This window comes from Phalacrocorax aristotelis, chromosome 6 (assembly GCF_949628215.1).
Source record: "Phalacrocorax aristotelis chromosome 6, bGulAri2.1, whole genome shotgun sequence".
NCBI lineage: Eukaryota > Metazoa > Chordata > Aves > Suliformes > Phalacrocoracidae > Phalacrocorax > Phalacrocorax aristotelis.
Genome location: NC_134281.1, coordinates 49879376 through 49889411, shown reverse-complemented (window position 1 = coordinate 49889411; position 10036 = coordinate 49879376). Strand labels below are relative to the sequence as shown.

Below are 10036 nucleotides of genomic sequence, written 5' to 3'. Positions count from 1 at the left end.
ATGTGCTTCTGGAAGGAATCTGAATAGTGATACTCTCTGGGGACTGTTGGTCCCTCTGTTCATCAGCATTACATTCTTGACAGCAGAGTAGTAAAATTACCTTTCAAGCTGGTCTTAAAAAAAAATACCCATAGAAAATACAGATCTAGATAGAAAAATAAGGTTTCTGTAAGCGCACGCAGTTCGATGCATGTGGATATAACACAGTGTGAATTTTAAGCTAGGCCAATAAATGTGTTGAGATTTTTCTTTCATTGATGAATCAGCAAAAGAAACCAGACCCCTCTCGTGCTGACATTTTATTCATCGGAAGTGGCCTGTGAGTAAAAGGCTTAGAATTCTCCTAAATGCCAGTCGCTCAGTCGCTGGCTGATGTCAGCTGTTAGACACTTGGCCAGTAGTAGGATTTCACACCATAGCGCCAAATTTACAGACAAAAAATAGCGTTGCTGAGACTGCTAATTTTGCCCCGAAGCCCTGTCCTGTACTGTATTAATGCGGTTGAGTGGTTCTGCTTCCAGAAGAGGGCACTGCTTCAGCATGTTTCTTCTGCGACCACACAAAATCGGTGCAAGATGGAGCTAATGCTCCCATATGCTATTGTGCATCTCCCAAAACAAGCTGTAGATTTTCCGGAATAAGTCTCAAAGTGCATTTGACAGTGTGAAATTGCACTGTGTAATTAGGAGCCTTTTGATTAACTAACACCAAGCATGACAGACATTGCAGTGACAGAATTAAGAATGTCTTAAATTTTCATTTAGTAGGCTCCTAATGTGATATTTGCCAACAAGCCAGCGGAATGCTGACTGACATATAGGACAGGCAATAAAAAAGGCATGCCTTGAGCTCCTCAACATGTCCCACTGTACAGAAGTGCTGCTGTCACAGTACCAAAACCCCCCAGTGAGAAGAATCTCACAAAGAAGCTATTTAGGGTTCCTCTTGAAAAAAACCTGTGCTGTGTCAGAGCGCCATGAAGCATTGCAGTCCTCCCTGGGTCATCCCACAGAGGCCCACGGCTGCTCAGATTTCCCAGAGTGAAGGCTTCTCAAGTAAACCTTTCCAGATGCCTGGAAGATGTTCTGCTGAGCTAAGGTGTCTGTGCTCCCTTTCTCAAATCCTGCAGATGGTGCTGTTTCTACAGGAGGATACGTATGAACATGCAACAAATGTGAATGGCTAAAAGGTATTGCATGTGTGGGTGTTGTAGTTTTCCTCTGTTACAGGCAGATCTTTTTCAGACAGAAGGGTTTTTTTTTTCTTTGAACGTCATAAAGATGGAGGGCTTTTAGTCTCAAAAAAAAAAAACCTAAAAGAAAAATAATTTATTTGAAAGTGCAGTTTTGCCTGTCTGCCTTAGTCAGAAGCCTGTCCTATGCCTATAGCTTTGGGGATCATGTTGACTTAGCACTCAAGCAGTATCCATACCATACTTGGCTGCTAAAATTCTCTCTTGCAGAGAAGACATGAAACTCAGGCCTTGACCATTTGTAGGTGTGACAAACCCTGTGAGATGTTTTGTGATAGGGAGCCACTTTCCATGAAAGTCAACCACAGTGTGCCAGGTCGAATTCCTCTCCCGGTTTCAATGGGTATGAAATCTTCACTTCCTGTTCCAAACCGGAGTGCATCTCTGCACTTTGTCTTCTCTGCTCAGGCATCTGCTACAATCTTTCAGTGGTATAGTCAGTCGCAGTTTTAATTACTAATTGCCCACTTTATTTACTACTTGTATTTTAATGGGCTTAACTTACCAGATGGGAGGTGTTGGACAGCCTCACCAAAATGGGAGGGAGTTTACTTTCCGTTTTAGTGTCCAGGTCACAAAACCCTCATAGGATACAACCATTTTTGCTCCAATTCCCTAGGTTTCTTAAGGACTTGAACTGAAAATTCTCCCAGGGAAGCCAAAATTGCAGAAGTACAGTGGCACCAAGAGTTTATGAGGAATAGATACATCTCTAGCGCACTCAGCTACATCTCTTATACTTCCAAGAAACCTTCTCTCTGTTAAGGCCTGTGTTTGCCCAGGTGTCCTCTTTACCCTGGGTGCCACTGCATGCCCAAGGCGATGATGCAGATCAGCAGTCTCTGCTGATGCACAGTTTAGTGGAGGGGTAGTGTTATGTGCTGCTTGATGAAGAGTACACCTGTCCAAGCCACGAGCCGCCAGCTTCTCTAGCAGGATGCTGTGGGAGACAGTGTCAAAGGCTTTACTAAAGTCCAGGTAGAAACATCCACAGCCTTTACCTCGTCCACTAGGCGGGTCACCCTGTCATAGAAGGAGATCAGGTTGGTCAGGCAGGACCTGCCTTTCATGAAGCCGTGCCAGCTGGGCCTGATCCCCTGGTGGTCCTGCATGTGCTTGGTGATCTCACTAAAGATGAACTGCACCATAACCTTCCCCAGTACAGAGGTCAAGCTGACAGGCCTGTAGTTCCCTGGATCCTCCTTCCAGACCTTCTTGTAGATGGCCGTCACATCGGCAAGCCTCCAGTCATGTGGGACATCCCCTGTTAACCAGGACTGCTGGTAAATGATGGAGAGTGGCTTTACAAGTGGTTCCATGGTGTAATGGTTAGCACTCTGGACTCTGAATCCAGCGATCCGAGTTCAAATCTCGGTGGAACCTGGTACTTAGTAATCAAAAGGGGCCTCATGGCGCTGGGTGACTGGTTGAAGGACTATGATTGTTATCCTCAGAGGCTGGTGCCATCAGTGGAATTTTGGATTTTTTGATCATGGGGAAAAAGATTCTTCCAAATGAGTTGGCAGGGCTCATCGAGTGGGCTTCAAACTAGGTTCAAAGGGGGAGGGGAATGTAGCCAGGCCCACCAGAGAGGAGTCTAGGGGTGGTGTGCTAGGGTTGGGGGTGAAATGATAGTCCAGCTCAAGTACATCTATGCCAATGCATGCAGCATAGGAGGAGCTGGAAGCCATTGTGCAGCAGGATAGCTGTGACTTAGTTGCCATCACAGAAACATGGTGGGATGACTTGCATGACTGGAGTGCTGCAATGGATGACTATAAGCTCTTCCGAAGGGATAGGCAAGGAAGGAGAGGTGGTGGGGTGGCTCTGTATGTTAGGGAGTGCTTTGATTGCATAGAGCTTAGTGACTTTGATGATAAGGTCAAGTGTTTATGGGTAAGGATGAGGGGGAAGGCCAACAAGGCAGACATCCTGCTGAGGGTCTGTTATAGACCACCCAAGCAGAATGAAGAGGTAGATGAAGTGTTCTACAAGCAGCTGGAGGAAGTATCACAATTGGTTGCCCTTGTTCTCATGGGGGACTTCAACTTACCAGATGTCTGCTGGAAATACAACACAGCAGAGAAGAAACAGTCTAGGAGGTTCCTGGAGTGTGTGGAGGATAACTTCCTCACGCAGCTGGTAAGCGAACATACCAGGGGAGGTGCCTCACTTGACCTGCTGTTTACAGAGAAGGACTGGTGGGAGATGTGGTGGCTGGAGGCTATCTTGGGCTTAGCAACCATGATATGATTGAGTTCTTGATTCTTGGCAAACTAAGAAGAGGGGTCAGCAGAACCACTACCATGGACTTCTGGAGGGCAGACTTTGGCCTATTCTGGGCACTGGTTGGGAAAGTCCCTTTGGATGAAGTACTGAAGGGCAAAGGAGTCCGGGAAGGCTGGGCTTTCTTCAAGAAGGAAGTCTTGAAGGTGCAGGAGCAGGCTGTCCCCAAGTGACGCAAGACAAACTGGTGGGGAAGACGACCAGCCTGGCAAAACAGGGAACTTCTGCTGACACTCAGGAAAAAAAGGAGAGTCTACTGCTTTAGGAAGAAGGGGCAGGTAACACAAGAAAAGTACAGAGACCTTGTTAGGTCTTGCAGGGAGAAAATCAGGCAAGCAAAAGCCCAACCAGAACTCAACCTGGCCACGGCTGTAAGGGATAACAAAAAATGTTTTTACAAATATATCAACAACAAAAAGAGAATCAAAGAGAATGTTCATCCTCTATTGGATGCAGAGGGGAACATTACAACTGAGGATGAGGAAAAGGCTGAGGTACTAAATGCCTTCTTTGTCTGTCTTTCACAGTAAGACTGGTTAACCCCAGGGTACTCAGCCCCCTGAGCTGGAAGGCAGGGATGGACCACAGAATAAACCCCTCATAATCCAGGAGGAAGCAGTTTACGACCTGCTGCTCCACCTGGACGCTCACAAGTCTATGGGGCCAGATGGGATCCACCCGAGAGTACTGAGGGAGCTGGCAGAGGAGCTTGCCAAGCCACTCTCCATCATTTACCAGCAGTCCTGGTTAACAGGGGATGTCCCACATGACTGGAGGCTTGCCGATGTGACGGCCATCTACAAGAAGGTCTGGAAGGAGGATCCAGGGAACTACAGGCCTGTCAGCTTGACCTCTGTACTGGGGAAGGTTATGGTGCAGTTCATCTTTAGTGAGATCACCAAGCACATGCAGGACCACCAGGGGATCAGGCCCAGCTGGCACGGCTTCATGAAAGGCAGGTCCTGCCTGACCAACCTGATCTCCTTCTATGACAGGGTGACCCGCCTAGTGGACGAGGTAAAGGCTGTGGATGTTTCTACCTGGACTTTAGTAAAGCCTTTGACACTGTCTCCCACAGCATCCTGCTAGAGAAGCTGGCGGCTCGTGGCTTGGACAGGTGTACTCTTCGCTGGGTAAAAAACTGGCTGGATGGCCGAGCCCAGAAAGTTGTGGTGAACGGAGTTAAATCCAGGTGGTGGCCAGTCACAAGTGGGGTTCCCCAGGGCTCAGTGTTGGGGCCAGTTCTGTTTAATATCTTTATCAATGATCTGGATGAGGGGATTGAGTGCACCCTCAGTAAGTTTGCAGATGACACCAAGCTGGGCCGGGGTGTCAATCTGCTCAAGGGCAGGAAAGGTCTACAGAGGGACCTGGGCAGGCTGGATTGATGAGCTGAGACCAATTGTATGAGGTTTAACAAGGCCAAGTGCCGGATCCTGCACTTTGGTCACAACAGCCCCATGCAACACCACAGGCTTGGGGAAGAGTGGCTGGAAAGCTGCCCTGCGGCGAAGGACCTGGAGGTGCTGGTTGACAGCCGGCTGAACATGAGCCAGCAGTGTGCCCAGGTGGCCAAGAGGGCCAACGGGATCCTGGCTTGTATCAGCAATAGTGTGGCCAGCAGGAGCAGGGATGTGATGGTGCCCCTGTACTCAGCACTGGTGAGGCTGCACCTTGAATACTGTGTTTAGTTTTGGTCCCCTCAGTACAAGAGGGACTTTGAGTTGCTGGAGCGTGTCCAGAGAAGGGTAATGAAGATGATGAAGGGTCTGCAGAGCAGGTCTTATGAGGAGAGTTTGAGGAGCTGGGGTTGCTTAGTCTGGAGAAGAGGAGGCTGAGGGGAGACCTTATCACTCTCTACAAATACCTGAAAGGAGGTTGTAGTGAGGTGGGTGTTGGCCTCTTCTCCCAGGTCACTAACAATAGAATGACAGGAAATGGCTTCAAGCTGCATCAGGGGAGTTTTAGATTGGATATGAGGAAAAATTTCTTTACTGAGAGAGTGGTCAGACAGGCTGCCCAGAGAGGTGGTAGAGTTGCCATCCCTGGAGGTATTTAAAAGACATGTAGATGTGGCACTTCAGGGCATGGTTTAGGAGCCATGGGAGGGTTGGGTTGATGTTTGGACTTGATGATCCTAGAGGTCTTTTCCAACCTTAATGATTCTATGATTCTCTGATTCTGTGATTCTATGAATTTGCAGCCCCTGGTAGGGTTAAGATGAGAGAGGCAGCTGGAGTTCACACTCCTGCAACATGGAGGAGAGAAGAGGCTACCTGGGTACTTTCAAAGTATTTCTCAAAAGCAATGGTGGTTAACTCATTACCACCCCAACGGGACTGGTTATCATGTTGTCTACTCAGTTAAAAGCCTCTAATGAGCTACAGGCACTAGACTCTAATTAGATACCTGCATAAACCTGTTACCAGCTTACATTTTTACGTGATAAATAAGCTTCAGTGGATGAAGAAGCTTCCCTTCAGGGTCTGAATGTTTCACAGCTCAGTGGGTAAAGGCATTGTGCTTCACAGTGAGATCACACATTTTCCAGACTTAAGCCAGGCCTGAGAACACTCTCTCTTGGCAGGTTTGGGCCAGACCCAAGAGCTATTACCTTCATTCCTGTGAGGGTTAATGAGTCTTGATGATTATGTGTGTGTGTAGGGTAGAAGTCTGAACTGGAATTGACCCAAAGATGGAGAGCAAGATGGGTCCCCAGAGGTAGCCTTTCTGCACAGGCAGCCCCAGAATATAGGGCTTGTTTGAAAACTTTGTATGTTTTCACACCACCAGCAAGGTGGTGATGGCTCTGTCTGTTTCCAGCTGAACTGTTAATGGCTAGGGAAACTGTAAAGCTTACTGAAGTGCTATGCTGAATGATTCTCTTCTCGTCTTTAGAAGCCTTTGTGAACTCTTTTGTCTGTCTTGGAATTTGTAATTAATTATTTTTATTACTTTCACTGTAATATGGCTTCACGTAAAGGTGACAGTAAGGTAACGGCCTGATATCAGAGTCGTCAGTCCAGAGAAGTGTAGCATTCTTCAACTGGGTATTGAAAAACTCTCCTGAGTACCTGCATTGCACCAAAGGTACTGAGAAGCAGGCTATGCTAGACAGAGTCCAACTGAACAGGGTGATGCCCTCCAAAGACCAGCCATACCCCGGGGACCCATCTGGCAGGCAGCAAAAAGTGGGGAGCATGTCTGAGCTGCAAGAGCCTCGAGGGAATGTGGCATTCCCAGTGAGTAATGCACAGATAATGGCTTCTGGTTTCAGGAGCACTGGCAGTATTTCACTGCTGTGTGCTCCAGGCTTCACCTTCACAATAGTTTCGGGTAGAAAGGTGATTGGTGTGTGATAAAAAGTAATGAAAAAAGGAAAATACTTTTTCCAGTCTTAAAGTATGCCCTAGTGATGAAAGAATTGTGTCATCTGACCTACCTGTGTGGAGAGGTTCATGTTCTGGGTACACTTACCTAGCAGGAAGCATGGAGGAATTCCAGCAAAACTGGGAGTGTTGTGCAACACACGTGGCTACAGTTCCCCACCAGTTAGAAGGTTCTTGTGTTTAAGCCATAGATCTGGAGCAATTCCAGGCAGGCAATCTGATTTAAAGTAAACATCCTGGATGCAGTGTGTCATATACTAGCACAATATTGTTTTAGTCTTTCTCATTTCTCCTGTGGGAATAATCATTCCATGAAGAAGGAAAGTGATCTAATGAGAGAATTAACTCAAGAGCTTGAACACTGAATTAATCACAGCTGTCTGAGAGGGGAACCAAGGCAAACTCCGCAGAGAGCTCACTGCATTTCCAAGGAAGGAGGCCAAAACAATACTAAGACTTGGATAGCAGTTGGTGATCAAAACAGAGGCAGGAGAGGTATGCTTTTAGTAGCTAAAGGGAAGCAAAACTGTGCAGCAGAGAGCGTTTTCCTCACTTCTATGAGAAGTTAAATCTCAATAGTAGGGGATCGCTGCAACTTTTTACTAGAGGTGTTGAAAACTGCCAGATTGTTGGGGTCTGATCCTTGCTGTGTCCTTACACTTATCTGAAGTAGGTGATTGATTTCCTAGCTTGGCTCTTTTTTCACCATTGTCTAGAGTTGTCCTGCAGCTTCACACTGAATTAGACCTGCTCGCTAAGCTGACTTTATCAAAGGAGCAGGTCTTTTTTTGCCAAAAGGAAAAATGAGTTGTGCTTGAGAATTATCAGTCTTCAGGCATGTGGGACTTTTAGTCTTGCCATTAGTAAAGTCTGGCAATGTTTCAAATTGTAATCCAAATCCTAACGCTTTTTGGACTCTTCATTTAACTCTTCTTGTCTACATCATCGTGTTCCCTTGGATAATATAGTAGAGCAAACACACAACAGACCTATGAATTGTCTATAGCATGTAGCATTTTTTTAAGTAACTCCATGTTATGCAAACCTTTTGAACAGGAAAAAAGGAAGGAAAATAACCATAAAATGTGCATAAATGCAGCTAATTTTATTCCCTTTATTTTATATAGTCATTAGATTTAGACCAGGAGCATGTTTGCTCTCCTAGAAGGTATTGTACTTGCGTTGACAGGGCTTGTGAGATGATTTCAGTAAGAAGATGGATAGAGTTAAACTCTGCCGGATACCCACCACATTCCACAGCCTGTGTGTGCAGTGGGGTCATTCCAGAAGCAGCGCCTCCATGGAATGTGAGATATATACGTCAGGAACTCCATGAGTAACTGTTAGTAGGATGTCTGCAGGTCCTGCATCTGCTTGCTTTGTGAGTCAGGACATCCAGGGCTCCACATACACTGAAGCCTTTCACAATTAAAACTTCCACAGAGTAACATTTCAACTGTAAATGGCATAGGTTGCTGCTATGCATCCCAGCTCCTTGGCTGCTCTGCTGTTCCCTTGCCATGTATTCCCTGGACGAATTTTTCCCTTGATTTACCTTTCCTCAGTGCAAGTGTTTTTCATCTCCCTTTTCAGAATTTCACCTTTGGGGCTTGGACTAGTTCTCTGATTAGAAAGATCGTTTTTATTCTAATCTTGTCCTTTATAGTGCTTGCAAAATCTGTACTTCATTCTCAGAGTAAACAAAAGGGTTGACTAGAATCAGAACAGACCCTTTGGCATTCCTTACAGAAGATCTGTCTGAGATTAATGACAACATACTTATAGTAATATTTTAATATATTTTTAAACCAGTTGTGCACCTGTGTTACGGTGATTTCGTTTGTGCTTTGGTTTTCTCAGTTTGCTTACCAGAATGTTACACCAAATGTTATCAAAACCCTTAAAAAGCTGTATCTCATCTATAGCTTTCACTTTTTCTGCAGGCTTGTTATCTCTCAGCAAGGGAAACTGCACTGTTTTGACACTGTTTGTCTTAAATAATCTAACATAACTTTTACAATTTCGTTATCCTTCAAGGTACGTGGAAATGCATTGTTTAATAACTTGTTCTGTTTTTTGGAATCTCAGGTTTTTGCAATATTTTATTTAATAAAATCTCCTTTATAATTTTTGCATAGTAACTTTTGTCCAAGGATCACCTTACAAAGATCAACTCCATTTGCAGTGTGGAATAAGGCTCTGAAACAGAACTTGTCCGTGCTAGTCCTAGTTCTGTAACACTTGCAATGATCAGATAAGTCTCTTACTGACTCTCCCACTGACTCAGTTTGCTTCTCACTACTTATTTTCCTCTCAGGTATATTTTGAAGATTAATGAATATTTATAAAATGCTCTGAGTGAAACCTGCACATGAAAAATGCAACAGAAGTTGAAAATGTCATCATTACTGATGCTTATTATTTTTTAAAAAGGAAGCTATATTGCAATCAATATCCATGGAGAATTATGAACTATAAAAATAGAGTGAGGACTCAAAAGGTACTACAGTAAATTGTGGCTGTCACAACTACACTGAAGGTGAAAGCAGCTGAGGAGCCTGATGAAGAAAGCCTTGCAGTGGCACAAGATACAGTGGGCAAGTTTTGTTAATAATGCTTAGTATTGAAATGTATGTAGGATGCAGTATTTATATTACAGAAGGATGATGAAATCCTTTTCAGCCTGCAAGTAATTAAAGATGACGTTCATCATCATAAGTAACATTAAAGCAGCAGGCTCAGATAATCTGTACTAAAGAGCTCTAAAAGAACTGTCAAGAGAGATCTCATTTGTAATAATTCCTGGCATTTCGGTGAAATTTCAGGAGACTCATAGTATTGTGTCAATGTTTAAGGAAAGAAAATTAAATAAACAGAGCAAGCAGGATGACCCAGCCAGCTGTGTTATGGTTAACGTGACACCAGTCCTAAGTATCACAGCACAAAAACTGATACTTAGCCAGGTAGTAAATAAGTCAATAATTGGCAATAATCTTTATTTTTATCAATATCGCCTTGTTGATAAATCCAATTTAATTTATTGATAAAGGTTGTAAGTCTGTTTCCTACAGATTAGTGGAAGAACGTGTTTCACAATGTATTTCACAAA

The 10036-nt window shown here is 44.7% G+C and overlaps 1 protein-coding gene and 1 non-coding gene across 2 annotated transcripts in view; one reads left to right on the top strand and one right to left on the bottom strand.

Moving 5' to 3' along the window:
* PRDX1 (peroxiredoxin 1) overlaps positions 1–10036 on the bottom strand; it is a 262541-nt gene that overhangs the window by 102038 nt on the left and 150467 nt on the right. The gene's annotated exons all lie outside the window — the stretch shown is intronic.
* Positions 2564–2635, top strand: TRNAQ-CUG (transfer RNA glutamine (anticodon CUG)). Its single transcript has one exon. It is a non-coding gene; the product is annotated as a tRNA-Gln (tRNA).